General features: G+C 41.3%; 1 protein-coding gene across 2 annotated transcripts in view; it reads right to left on the bottom strand.

The window, feature by feature from the left end:
- prr7.L (proline rich 7 (synaptic) L homeolog) overlaps window positions 1-13,652 on the bottom strand; it is a 32,883-nt gene extending 19,231 nt beyond the window's left edge. Inside the window, exon 1 of one of the 2 annotated variants that reach the window (XM_018252210.2) lies at window positions 13,475-13,652. The gene's annotated coding sequence lies outside the window, so the exon portion shown is untranslated. Of the gene's footprint in view, window positions 1-6,800; window positions 7,815-13,474 lie in introns of those variants that run through there. The other variant, XM_018252214.2, reaches the window with a different exon arrangement.
- Window positions 13,653-15,102: the final 1,450 nt, after the last annotated feature.

Here is a 15,102-nt window from a genome sequence, read left to right as displayed (position 1 = left end):
AATAGGAATTCATCCACTTTAAACCTCTAGTAACTGGAAATATTTTCCTTTACTATTAGAGGCATGATGCTCTTTGATACACATATGCTATCAATCTAAAGGAATAAACTTAAGCAGACCTACCTATGGCATACCCACTCTTATTACCCATAGCTTACAGTATATGCCCATCATTACTTCACAGATGCATCACTTAATTAAAGCTAACATTTCCCTTAAACCTACTTCTGTTGGTGCTGATGATTCATTCACATATTACGCAACACCAACAATATGATATGTGTTCTAATGGCATACTCATCAAATGTGCTTCCTATTCATTTATCTAAGTGTGAAGTCTAATTCACAAGATAAAAACTGCAAGCTAATGAGGCAGCAATATTACCGTATTATATAAACTGTATAGATCGTGTGTTTAAGTGCGTTTGTTCGTAGCTGTTAAAATGTATCAAATACTACTTCTACACAGGTATGGGATCCATTATCTGGAATGCTTGGTTCCAAATAAGGAATCATCTGTAATTTGAAGCACTATTCCTTTAGTGTACTAAAAACATGAGAACATTATTGAAAAGACAGCAATAATTTGCCATCAACATATATGCTTAGTTAACATCAAGTGTTGTCTTATAAACACAGAGAGCAAATCTGTTATTATTAAATCAGTTATTATAATAGTAATAATATTATTTATTTAATCGGGAAACTGCTTTCCTGTATTTTGGGTCTTCCTGGATAATTGATCCCTTACCTGTTGTACCCGGTTTGATATGTTTTATGCTAAAACTGCACCTCTAGCAACCCCTTTGTTAAAACACTGCTATTTGCATCTGTGGGAGCCATCTGACTGGGCCTGTATATTAATGGCACACCAGCCTGTAGCCTAAGTGGGCATAAATACGTAGGGACAAACCAGCTAAACCAGAAATTTATAGTATGACTCTGGTCATTTCTGCAACAAAAACTGAATCAAAATCAAACCAATGTAACAAGAACTGAAAATGCATTGTGTGCTTTGTCTACTACTATATGCTGATTGTCTCCATATGCTTCATATTTGTATAAACAGGTAGGAAGAGCATTGTATAAAGAAGGTTGTCAGATTATTTTGGACCAAGCCCCTCTTGGAGGTTAAACCTGGGGCCCCCTGAACTCATAACAAGATCACAGATATATAAAACCACTGCTTTTTTAGCCCACTCTTATGTGACCTTCATACTAGGAATATTCAAACTGCCAAAATGTGGGTGAGTCTGGAAACTACTGCTATAACTACTAATCAAACAATATGTACAGGTATGGGACCTGTTGTCCAGAATGCTTGGGACCTGGGGTTTTCCGGATAACCAATCTTTCCATAATTTGGATCTTAATACCTTATGTCTACTAGAAAATCAAGTAAACATTAAATAAACCCAAAATGCTAGTTTTGCTTCCAATAAGGATTAATTATATCTTAGTTTGGATCATGTACAAGGTAATATTTTATTATTACATAGAAAAACTGAATCAGTTTTAAAAATTTGGATTATTTTAATCAGAGCTTTCTGGATAACAGGTTTCCGTATAATGCATCCCATAATGGTTCCATGAAACATTTTGCAGCTGTTACATAGGGCCATGGATAATGTAGCATACCTAAAAAATCAGGGCACATGGAATGGGTACACATAAAAGATTGAACTTGTAAGTTCACTCTATTTACAAATAGGAGTTACAGTAGAAGACAGATTTTACATTTCCCAGAGGGCGGAATCAAAACCGAGTAACTTCTGGGAATACAGTAAAATTCCGGGGGGGGGGGAAATGCTTCTTGCCTAAATGGGACCATGATAATATGAATTCCAGAAAAAAACATAAAATCTTGTTGCATAAAATCAGGTTCTACTGTATCTTTCTTTGGTTATGATTAAAGGAACAGTAACCCCAAAAATGAAAGTGTTTTAAAGTAATGAAACTATAATGCAGTGTTGCCTTGCACTGGTAAAACTGGTGTGTTTGCTTCAGAAACACTACTATTGTTTATATAAATAAGCTGCTGTGTGTCAATGGCAGAAATTGAAAAAGGCTATATGGCACAGGTTAAATAGTAGATAACAGATAACATTATGTTCTACAGAGCTTATCTGCTGTGTAACTTGAGCCTTTTCTCCTTTGAATGGCTGCCCCATGGCTACACAGCAGCTTATTTATATAAACAATAAGTGTTTCTGAAGCAAATACAGTAGTTTTACCAGTGCAGGGCAACACTGCATTATATTTTTATTACTTTAAAACAATTTAATTGTTTTATGTTACTTTTCCTTTAAAAGACAGTGAGGTGAGATGGTATATCATATTGTTTGCACAGAAAATTGCTACATACATATCAGAGGGGGCTGCCATATTACTCTCTTCCACTGAGGTCAATTGAAATGAATACACAATCTATTTATGACCTCTAAGGGTATTGATTCTGCAACACCTAAACCTAATAATAAAAGGAATGTCATGTCTGCCTTCTTTTTTGCAGTTAAGTGGGAGAGCAAAATCTGCCTTATCTTTCTTGCCATGTTAATGTTGCATTCCTTCAGGGCATCATAGTCCTTGTTTACAGAGCATCGGTTTGGTATTTATACACTGGAGTTATTTCCAATTCGTCCTGGGTCAGACCAGACTACGTCAGTACAACATTTCTAATCATGGTGAGTAGGAATTCCCTGCTATGAAATATTTATAGCGTCAGTAGGGAGTTTACACTGTGTAAAGGACATGCTTGGAATAACTGATCAGCCTTCGCTTCTACATTGTATTTCTGGAGAATTTATTATAAAGATGTGGAATTCACTTGTTGCTGAACTGCAACTCCCATAATCTTCAGCATGCTGTGTTCCAAATGCTGGTAAAACCCACACATTTTTTCTGCTACAATCTATTAGAAAAAACATAAGTAATTCTAGGTGACTGGTTCTCCTTCAGCTTTTGGTAGTTAAAAAATAACCACCCGAGTCTTATACCAATCTGGTGAAAGTTACAGCCCCAAAGACTGGGAAAGTGGCTTCCAATGCCTGAAGATGCTGGCAGCAGGGGTTCATAACTGTCCAAAGGGTACAGTGTCTCGATCTTTTATACCTGTTGTAAAACCATCACTGCAAAAAAGGTATTGTGAGAGTTGTTTTAATAACATTGACATTAAAGGGATACTGTCATGGAAATTTTTTTCCCCCCAAAATGCATCAGTTAATAGTGCTGCTTCAGCAGAATTCTGCACTGAAATCCGTTTCCCAAAAGAGCAAACAGATTTTTTTTTTTAATTTTGAAATCTGACATGGGGATAGACATAAATTGTCAGTTTTCCAGCTGCCCCCAGTCATGTGCTCTGATAAACTTCAGTCACTCTTTAATGCTGTACTGCAAGTTGGAGTGATATCAACCCATCCCTTTCCCTCCAAGCAGCCTAACAACAGAACAATGGGAAGGTAACCAGATAGCAGCTCCCTATCACAAGATAACAGCTGCCTGGTAGATCTAAGCACACCAATCAGTAGTAAAATCCAACTCCAGCAGTTCCATCCTAAAGTGCTAGCTCTTTTTGAAAGCACATGATCAGGCAAAATGACCTAAGATGGCTGCCTACACACCAAAATTACACGTAAAAAAAAAAATACGCTGGTTCAGGAATTACATTTTTTCTTGTATAGTGAATTATTTGCAGTGTAAACAGTGTAATTTAGAAAAAAAAATAGAAATCGTGAAAGAATGAGGATAAAATACTGTTTGGGCAGGGCCATTGTACTGTGCAGAGCAAATCAAAAAATGTCTGCTGTGAAGTGAATTGGAGCCTTCAGTATATCAGCCCACGTTGAAAAACATGAATATTTTTTTTGTGCAAACTTTTTATCAACAGCACATTTTCAGAGCAATTACTAAATCATGAAAGTCAGAATGTGAATTATTCTTACATTATGTGCATTAATACAAAGCAAGAAAGCCGACAAATACTTCCTGCTGGGTACTGTACTGTAGGGGCATCAGTTAAGCAGAAAAGGGCCATGTACCGGTTTGACCCCTGGGCTGCCTATTGGGCATCACCAAACCTGGAAGTAAAGTAATACATGAACAAAATAACTAAAGCAAAGGAAACTCAAAGCTACTACATACTGTATATTTCCAATGACTATAACTGTATTTGCTTTCTATGAGAAATCAATGTTCTCCAAGAAGCACATTTTCCTTGTACAACTCACCGGCCTATTGCAAAAACTCGATATCCAGAAAGCCCCGAATTATGCAAAGGGCATCTCCCACAGGGGCCCATTTGTGATTCCCCAAACTTTCATGCTCAGGCAATCATAGAGGAAACCCATACAAGTTTATTAACCATGTGGGGGTTTGTGCCGAAAGTAATCTTTGTAATTTGCCTGAACAGGCTTTTGTAACTAAGTAAAACTTTGGCGGCTTTTTATCTCCATTAAAAAAAGCCTGTTTGGGCAAACTTATGAAGATTGCCGAGTTTCTTTTGGTACAAAACCCCTGCATGATTAATGAACTCATGCAGGGTTTGATTAAAGATTGCTCTTAAACGGGCATCTTAGAGTCCATTTTAAGATAATAATTCTAATTTTTAAAATTATTTTCCTTTTTCTCTCTAATAATAATAAAACAATACCTTGTACTTGATCCCAACTAAGCTGCATGAATCCATATTGGTGGCTAAAATATCCTATCAGGGTTCATTTATTGTTTACACTTTGTTAGCAGACTTAGGATATGGAGATCCATATTACAGAAGACCCTTGCTATCCAGAAAACCCAATGTCCCAAGCATTCTGGTTAACAGGTCTTGTACCAATAGTTTTCCCCAGAATAGCATCTTTTCTTACCTAGATGGTAACCATTTTCCAATGAGATGCTTTATATGATATGTTGGTGCTTTATAAATAAAGTGTACAGGTATAGGTATTAGTTATCTGGAAACTAGGTTAAGTTGTTGCACCATGTTAGCCAGTCATAGGGCAAAAAAAATGACAAAAAGATGGTATAAAGGTGATATCTTTATTGGCTTACTAGGATAATCATAGCAGGATTTCAGAGCATTTTAGTTCCCTTTTCAAGCTGGGAACTAAAATGTTCTGAAAGCTTGCTATGATTATCCTAATTAGCCAATAAAGGTATCACCTTTATACCACCTTTTTGTCATATTTTTTTTATCTGGAATCCTGATATACAGAAAACTCAATTGTTATCATATAATAAATTATCGTATTGGCTTTATTTAATGCTTAAATGATTTCTAAGCAGATTTAAGGTTTGGCAATCAAAATTAGGGAAAGACCACTTATCCAGAAAACCCTGAGCATTCTGGATAACAGATCCTTTTATTTCCACAATGCAAACAAGCTTATGCAGCACTTTACAGAGATTATGTATCATTCACATGTCCCTGCCCCAGCAGAGCTTACAATCTTAGGTCTGTGTCACACTGACGCCCAACAGAGTTGCTTATGCCCACAGGTTGACTGACTGGTAAACTGAGCCAATATTATTAGAGAGAAGTCTAATGTGTGCTTGTGTATTTCCACATAACTTTCCATATCTGATTTAACCATGAGCCATTTTACTTACAGTAGAAAGATTTCCTGCCAAAAAAAGCAAATCTGTAGGGCACAACAGTTTATTTCCCCTTTAATACAACTGAACTCCACAAAGACTAGGACCTGAAGGAGTCACGCATGGTTGCACTGCAGTTATAGCAGCGCTGCCCCCCTAGAACCTAGAATTGCATTCCAAAGTAGACAGAATGCAGCAGTCACGGTGTGCAAAAAGGACTCCTTGTACCACACTGCAATACCCAAGTGTGCCTTCACATTGCCAGAAAAGGAAAGCAAATCTTCATACATTCAGGTTTAGTGGACTTAAAAGACTAAATCAGCACGAGAGAAGTTATGGTAGAATGGGAGCAGTGGCAGGAGAAAATGCAACTAAATGAGGGAAGGGCTGATTAGGATGCAAGACTGCTATGGTGTTTACATGAATAAAGAGTTGCAGGGTTCATTAAATATGCAGGAGACATGCTGTGTATATAGAGTTCAATGCAAGTGCATGAGAATGTTTTATTCATTTATTACCTGCGGCATACTCACCAGAAAGGATGCTGCCTGAGCTAAGTCCACATTTAAGTGTAAATAAATATTGTATTCATACACTACATAACCCATACAGACACAGGAGTACAAACTGTAAGAAAAATTAATCAGCACACTAGGTATTCATATTATCGTGCAAAGGTAACAAAAATTCCTAAAATCAATGACAGCCACCCCTGAAATCATGGGCATTTATATATCACAGGCATTGCCAACCTGTAAGCAGTGGTACAACTACAACTCCCAGCAGCCTTGGTAGTTGAACAATGGCACCATGGCTTTAGGCTGAGCACTCCTGAGGTGGTAATTGGAATACTAGATCTGATCACATATATATATAGAGAGAGAGAGAGTGTACGTACACTGGCATTCACTACATGCATGTAGGAAGAATAGTTCATGCAAGTAAAATATAGGAAAATAGTTCATGCAAGTAAAATATAAATACATGCCAGGTTCCTTCTAGGGAGAGCTGAACAGTTGGCATCAGGGTTTGTGAGGGACAATGGAAGTGAATGTGGAGTAATAGACTGGCACGCACAGACAGAAATATAGATGTATGCTCTTGAATAAGGTTTTTTATGTGTGTAACATGCCCTTGACACATGGATGGCACATAGCAGTGATGCTGCCCACACACACACACCCTGTCTCACACACACAGGCTGCACTCACCTCTTGTCGTGTTCCCACGATATATCAGCCCTTATTCTGTGTCTCGCCCCTCCTTGCGCACAGGATCCCTGGTACTTGTGGCTGGAGGGTGGCAAAGCTGTGACTTGAAACAAAGCTCTGCAGGAGATGGGCAGACAGAGCGGTGCCAGCCTTTTGTTGCCTGGTACACTGAGCTGACAGTCTGTCTTCCTCCTTCCCACAGCTCCCTCCCCCACATTTGGCTGGTGCTGGTGAGAGCCTCCCCGGGCTGGGTGCTTGTGTCAGTCAGCGACTGCAGCTCCCTCGTGTGTGTATGTTGGTGGCACACGACAAGGGACGTGCTTACAGGTCTGATTGAGTGCCCACCGCAGCTTGGCTAGATGGCAGCTCGTGTCACGCTCTTCCAGTAGAAGCAGCCACTGTATCTAGAGTCCACCTACAGGCTGCAGCCCTGACTGACACGCCACTCCATCTAGTGCATCACCGGCAATGGGGTGATGTGGGGAGCTGGGCATCCCTGTAGCACTCACTCACACGTTGTGACGAACACAGAGATTTCCCTCCTGCCCCCCTCTCCTCACACTTGCTTTCGTGCTGCTTGCCTTGCTCAGGTGCCCTTTCTTCTTCCTAAGCTTCCTCCTCCCCCTTGCTCCTATTATGCCTCTTGTCAAGCCTCTTGTGACTTTCACTTGTTTCCCATCATTAGTGCCAACGCTTCCTTCCGCTGCCTGCCCACATCCCCCAGGGCTTCTCCTTGCCCCTATAGTGTGTCCCCTTACTGCACTCCCCCACAGCAGCCTTTCCCTGCCACACACTGACCCGCCACAAGCAGCTCACCCACATGTCCTCTCTCACTTCCTTTGCCCTCCCTAGTTTGTTTCTGTAGTCTGTCACCCTTCACCTGTGCCTGTATTTTTGGGGACAGTCATTAGAATGAGTCTCATAGAGGCAGGCAGACCAGGACTGGCAATCTGTGGGTTTTGGCAAATGCCAGAGGGGCTGCTGTAAGTTGCCATAGACAAACAGTCACTATATATTGGGCTGGTGGGGGCTGGTGTGTATGTGGCCTGTGTGGGCCTCTGTGTACCTGAAATGCCAGGGCTTATTTTGAATCTCAGGCACACAGATACACATACAGGATTTCCTTTTTTCCCTGAGGTAGGGTGACGTTAGAATGAACTGTCTGTGTCCCCAGTGCCTGGCTTCCCTTCTCTCACTTCTCTCCCACATCCTCCTCCCACTGCTCTTCCCCCGCCTCCATCCTTCAGCTCCTCCCCTTTCATACACAAAAGACTTCCTGGTTAATTGACTATGTCAAAACCCTCATTGTGCAGAGCCGAGGCTTAAATAAAGAAATAGCTACATGTAAAAAGGACATGCTTGTGCCGCTTCACAGTGTGGGTGTAATGAGCGCTTGTGTCTGCGTGCTCACACGTGCAGCGTGTATGTGTTGGCATGAGTTGTTGCATTCCTATTCATTGCATGGAACTTAGCTGTTGTCATGGTAACAGGATAACCAGGAAATCACGACGTTTGGAGGAGACACAATGTGTCAGCACTTGTATTGGGGAGAGGCTGGGGGGGGGGTTATTGCATAGTGTGACTTGCTTTGAGAGGAAAATGTGAGGGGCATATTCAGGTCTGGACTGGGAGTCAAAATAGGCCCTGGCATTCCTAGTACACAGAGGCCCAAACAGCCCCCATTAGAGGGGCGGAACTACCGGGGGAGCAGGGGGTGCGAGCGGGCCAGGGCCCGCACCCCCTCAGGGCCCCCCCGGCAGTCCGCGCACCGTGCATATCCCGCCCAGTTCCGGGTTTACAGAGGGGGGCGGCGGCCCGGCTGCGCGTCCTGCGCCCTCTAGTTCCGTTTCTGCCCACCAGCCCACTGGCGTTACAGCAGCCCCTCTGGCATGTGCCAGAACCCACAGATTGCCAGTCTGGGCCTGGGCATAGTGCTGGATATAAGGCTACACAGTGGACTTCAGGGAGGCACATGGCCGTCTGTCTGACAGGAATTTTAGAAGCACCTGCAGCAGCAGCATGTCTTGCATCACTAGCCAGTTGCCAGCAGCACAGCTACATTTCTATCATTCTCTATGTGATTTTCTTAAATGTGCTTAACTGCACTCCTTAGTAACAGGCTGTTCCTTGAAATGTCCCCTTGCTTTGAAAAACATATTTTCTCCAGTGCCAGAACCAGGCAGCTATATATAATAAATCACATATGTGACACTAGTTCTTCATAGTGGTAAGCTTGGAAACCTGTTAGTTTAAATTGCTTGCCTGCTGTGGAAGATAGTCAATGCTATTGTCTGCCAGTGCCCTGACTGCCATGTGCCATAGTATTCATTTCCACATTTGATTTACCACTATGGCGAGAATACTAGCAACTCTCCATTGCACTCCTCAGCTCTCCAAGGTTAACATCCCAAACATAATTACAGTTGTATAAGCATTCACCAGTAAGAATCATCCACCAGACCAGCAAATCACTGGCCTAGATGGTAAATCATCAGCAATGGCCAATTACAATTACTTGCAGGTAAATGTATGATCCCATATACTTCCACCCCAGATCTGCATCTCACATCAACCCTAATGCACACCAGTGCTGCAAAATAATCTTAAAGGGGGATCTGGCTCACACTCACACTCCTCCCCACTCCATCCCCCCCGTCCATTAGCCACTAACTCATCAGCGGTGACCTGTGAAGTTAAAGCAGTGGAAGGGGTTAAGAGGAGGCTACACACAGCAGACCCGATCAATATCCCCCTCCTATTTTGTCTGCTGTATTGGTCACACCACCACAGATGCACACTCCTGATCTGCACAGCAGCTCTCCCTGACCTGTCACCAACCTACCAAATCTCCTCTATTGCATCACAGCTCCAGCCTCTTGCATCATCAGCCAGCCCCCGAGTCCATAAGGACAGACATACGCCAGTAAAGTCTAAAGAAGATGGCAACCAGTGTTCCCTCTAAGGTGCACATTTGCCCACACATATTTTGAGGCCAGGGAACACAAACAAATTGTAGTGGTACATAAACAGTAAGCACAGGTTCACAGTAACAGGTATACCATGTTACTGTTACTGCCTATGAGTAAGTGCCCACTTCAGGCACGAAACGCGTTAGGCCAATACGTGTCCTAATAAAGACGTGCATTTTCTACATATTGCAAAAATGATTGTCAAACCTGTGGTCTGGGGGTTACCTTGGTAAGAGACTACTCCATTAAATCATTTTTCTTTACCTTTTTTCACTTTATTTTTTCACTTCATTGAAATGGAGCCACACACCATTATCTATGTGGTCAACTGGTACACCAGCCTAAGACCTTCAGCTTACGAAGATGATTGCAGAATCCAATGGAAGACATTCACAGGTAGCCCTGATCAAGCATATAAGGGAGCCAGAGACTTTATTACAGGAACATATAAAAAAACCAAGAAAAACCTTCATACATTAAGGCACGTAATCCATTGAAACAGAAGTGAGGTATATAAAGAAGGAAAAAACAATATTGAGCAATGAGGGTACAAGTTACCTATTTGAATGAAGGCCTTTGAGAAAGTTTATATATGTTCAGAGACAAAATTCAGGGATTAGTTTGCAATGGCAAATCAGCAAAATCCTTACAACCATTTGAGTTAATTTTAATTAAGGTTTGCAGAATTGTTGCACATACTAAACAAACATTAGGCTATGTCTTGGCTTCTAGGTCTGGTCATCAGTGATGATGGATCAGGATCTACTTGGTTAACCCATACTGGGATGTTTAAGTGGGGCTCAACATGATGTCTTGTTTGATTATTTACTTTTGTGGAAAGTAACTAACTTTTACCAGTTGGAGTTATCCAATCAGACAACATATTGTCTCTAAAAAAACTAAAATGTAATTTACTGTACTAATTGTAATATGCAGAATGTAGGACAAACTTTGTGAGTTATCCATTCTAATAGAGAAACCATTATTGCAAAGCATCTTCTCATATGCTCCAATGGGATCTAATGGAATGTAAAGGTAATTTTAGTGTCTGGGGAAAAAGGTGATTTTAGGATGTAGAAGGGAAAAACTATCCAAACATAGAAGTAAAAGGGAAGTGAAAAGCATTACAGGGTTTGCATAAGGATTAGTTCCCATTTGCCAAGATACACCTAAAGCCAGCCCCGTTAGAGAGAATTCCCACCTCTTTCTCAGTAGTCCAGCTCCCTTGCCTTGTCTCACCCCTGACAGGAGTCCTGATTCTAATGGCAGCCCTGTCAATACCAGACAAGCAATAGGCTAGATTTATGCTACTATTGTTAAAGTAGATGTTCTCCTTTTGCAAAGTACTACCTGGGGACAGGCAAGAAGATCCTGGGGACAGGCGAGAAGATTCTGTGGACACATGAGATGATCCATAGGACAGGCAAGAAGATTCTGGGGGTTGGTGAGATGATCATGGACAGGGAAGAAGATCTTAGGAACAGGCTAGAAGGTTCTGGGGGCAGGTAAGATGATCCTGGGACAGCTGTGGACAGACAAGAATATTCTGGGGATAGGCAAAAAGATCCTAGAGACAGGTAAGAAAATTCAGGGGACAGGTGAGAAGATTCTGTGGCAGGTGTGATGATCCTGGGGACAGGCGAAAGATTCTGGGGACAGATGAGATGATCCAGTGCTGGCCCAGGGTCTGAGGTAGACAATTATAATCACTGGGTGTACCTAAGAATTCAGCACCCTCCAACGATTAAGCCTTTGCAAGTTTTGCTTTCCAGTATTCCACTGTAATCAAACATGACAAAAAAAATTATGTCGTGCATCTGCCCTTTAATGCTTCCACAGAGAAACACAGGAACAAACTAAAGGAAGCCAGATGCACATTGCACACACAGAATTCTCCCAGGAGGATCCTGCCCTGGTAGAGTGCAGCTCCCAGATAAATATCTCACAAAAATTCATTGCCATTGAACAGGCTCTCCCCTATACACAGGCTGATAAGCTGCAGACTTGATCTGGAGGAGCCGAGTTGACCGCTTTTATTGACCAGTGTAAGGGCAGCTTTAATCAAGCCTACTCCTTGTTACTTATGAGCAGCAACATCTGTACACCGAACTATTTGGGCACAAAAAGCACCTAGGCTTATGAATTAAAAATCAGAATTTAATACCCAAGCTTTAGTAACAAGCTCTTAGCACACCAGGACTCGAGACAGTAATGTAGCACAATAATTAGCACTGCTAGGGTCCTTGGTTCAATTCCAACCATGGAAACTCAGCTAGGAGTTTGTATGTTCTCCCTTTTGGTTGGTTACACGTGTGTCAGTGATAGGGACCTTCAATTGATGTGTAGTTAAAAGAGCTGTGAAATATGTTAGTGCTATATGAATGATAACAAGTTACCTTTAGACTGTGATTATCGTTAGCTAATCCTCGATTCTTGCTGGATTGATCTCCTGTGCCAAGCTCTTTATTGTGTCACCAGCCAGTGCTGTAGTACAACAAAATACATGGCTGTATACCAAGCTGTGGGAAGAGTCTGTTCCTGCCTGCATCTCATGTGATGTTACTGAGCAAACTGAGGCACCAATTAAGCATGCAGCAGGGAAGCTGAGAAAGACTGACAGCTCAAGTAGGCAGATTATGGGTGCCCAATCCTGGATTTACCTGTTCTAGCCTGCCGCTTTTACATAATAGTTACTGTATGGAAAGTACAGTCAGTCCCTAGCATTTATGTAGTTCCATCAGCAAGGGCAGAGCTCCATTAAGAAGGAACCAGCAATCAGAACTGCAGAAAATAACTGCAAAGTAAGTGGGGCACCAAAAAAAGCAAGGTGAAAGCCCCCAACTTGCAAATGATAGAGCAAGAGACCTTCTTTAGAAGTATAACCTCACACTGAAATGGCAAAAACACTTCTCACAGCAAGACCAACAGGTTATCTTAGACTTCCCTGTAGCCAGGCTTGCTCTATTCTATAGTTTTATATATTTTTCTATTTTCCTTTTATCTTAGCAATGAAGAGCTGTGTCCAGGCAAGAATAAAATGGAGTGAAGAAACAGTCGGCATAGAGAGGATAGAACAGCATCACTAAATATTTAAAAATAAAATGCCTTTATTGCAGTACTTGGGACATTACAGCGATGTTTTAGGCCTCAAGCTTGATAAAGGGCCGAATGAGGCCTGAATCATTGCTGTAATGCCCCAAGTACTGATCAAAATAAAATGGAATAATCATACCTACTATTAAAGAGGATTTCCATCCAATACTGTTCTATGCATGATGGAAGAAAATGTCATTCTAATGACCACTATACACAACATACTGTATATACTGTTACAACAATATCCGTCCATCTGTTTGTTTTCTCTGCTGTACTATTTCTGACTCCTGAAACAATATAGCAAAAGCCAGCTGATTAACCGCCCTGAGAAACCGACTTCTGCTACATTGTTTTAGAGTCATAAGCAGAGATCAGAAATGGATAAACAAAAACCGTTTTTAAATGCAGATACATTTATAAATAACGCTAAGAAATATTTGGTTAATCTACTGTATATGGGAAACGTTGCTTAGAAGTAAGTATTCTTCCATAATGAAAAACTATTTTTGGGTGGAAAATTGAAACCTTACAGAATTGCCCATGTGTAAGGACCCTAAGATTGTAAGGGCACCAGAAATAGCCTAATGACTGAAAACCAAGAGAACTTACCAGCAGCTAGAACTCATTCCTTACACTTGTGCTCAGATTCTCATAGCACCCGACAATGATGCGGGCAGTTGTAAAGCTGACTTAGTCATGCAAGATCACTCACACAGTGACTTGGGTAGCCCCACTGAAAGATACTAGGCAAAAATCAGAGCAAAATGTTTTGTAAATAAGAAATGTTGTGGTAATACACCAGGTTTGTTTGTACATTGGAGAACATTCAGCTAATCATTACCTAGAATGTATTCACTGGATTTTCTGCCTTCTGTCTTCTGTGTATAGGTAAACCCTAGTGTCAGTCAGCCAGTGTTAATTCTGAATATTCTGGTAAAACTGGATTATCCATTGTCTGACCCAGCCAAAGCCAATCACGCTCGCAAATACTGTATGTCAACCAATAACACCGTCATTAAATCTGCTGAATTCACACTCAGTATCACAGCCATTCTTTCTTTTAACCCTTAAAACTGATGAGTTAGGAATAGTTCAGAATCAGAAATCTGCATGCAGCATAAATTGCCCACACGGCAATAGGGAACTGATCATTCACTGGCCGGGCATGTGCTCCCTCAAATGAGATTGGGAAAGAAACTAGACTTTCTATGGAATGATTAATAGAATGCTCTGGACATTGCTGTTAAAGGGATACTGTCATGGGAAAAAAAAAATTTCAAAATGCATCAGTTAATAGTGCTGCTCCAGCAGAATTCTGCACTGAAATCCATTTCTCAAAAGAGCAAACAGATTTTTTTATATTCAATTTTGAAATCTGACATGGGGCTAGACATATTGTCAATTTCCCAGCTGCCCCAAGTCATGTGACTTGTGCTCTGATAAACTTCAATCACTCTTTACTGCTGTACTGCAAGTTGGAGTGATATCACCCCTCCCTTTTCCCCCCAGCAGCCAAACAAAAGAACAATGGGAAGGTAACCAGATAACAGCTCCCTAACACAAGATAACAGCTGCCTGGTAGATCTAAGAACAACACTCAATAGTAAAAACCCATGTCCCACTGAGACACATTCAATTACATTGAGAAGGAAAAACAGCCGCCTGCCAGAAAGCATTTCTCTCCTGAAGTGCAGGCACACGTCACATGACTTCGGGCAGCTGGGAAATTGACAAAATGTCTAGCCCCATGTCAGATTTTAAAATTAAATATAAAAAAATCTGCTCTTTTGAGAAATGGATTTCAGCACAGAATTCTGCTGGAACAGCACTATTAACTGATTCATTTTGAAGAAAATGTTTTTTCCCATGACAGTATCCCTTTAAGGTTTGGCTGACATAAAACTAGATTGCTATGTGTTGTAATTTATACCCATGGGCCCAGCAAGAGAAAGTGGATTGTTCCTGAAAATGAATGGAGCACATTCAAAGAGAAGGAAACCCAAAACCATTGGGGCTGCCAATTTGGTAGGTCGACACTCTTCTTTAAAAAGACAGCAGACAGAGTATGACTACAGTATCTTCATTCCTTTATTCATGCATTCACAATAGAGTCATTGGCTTTAGTGCACTGCACATGCACCCAGCACCCTAGACATGGCCCTCCATGCGTACCATACTCTGCACGTGCACTAATCACATTGATCACCTCCCACAGTCCCTGGCATCAGGCTGCATCT

Source organism: Xenopus laevis, chromosome 3L (genome assembly GCF_017654675.1).
Source record: "Xenopus laevis strain J_2021 chromosome 3L, Xenopus_laevis_v10.1, whole genome shotgun sequence".
Taxonomy (NCBI): domain Eukaryota; kingdom Metazoa; phylum Chordata; class Amphibia; order Anura; family Pipidae; genus Xenopus; species Xenopus laevis.
The sequence above is the reverse complement of the archived record's forward strand: the minus strand, read 5'-3'. Positions and strand labels throughout refer to the sequence as shown.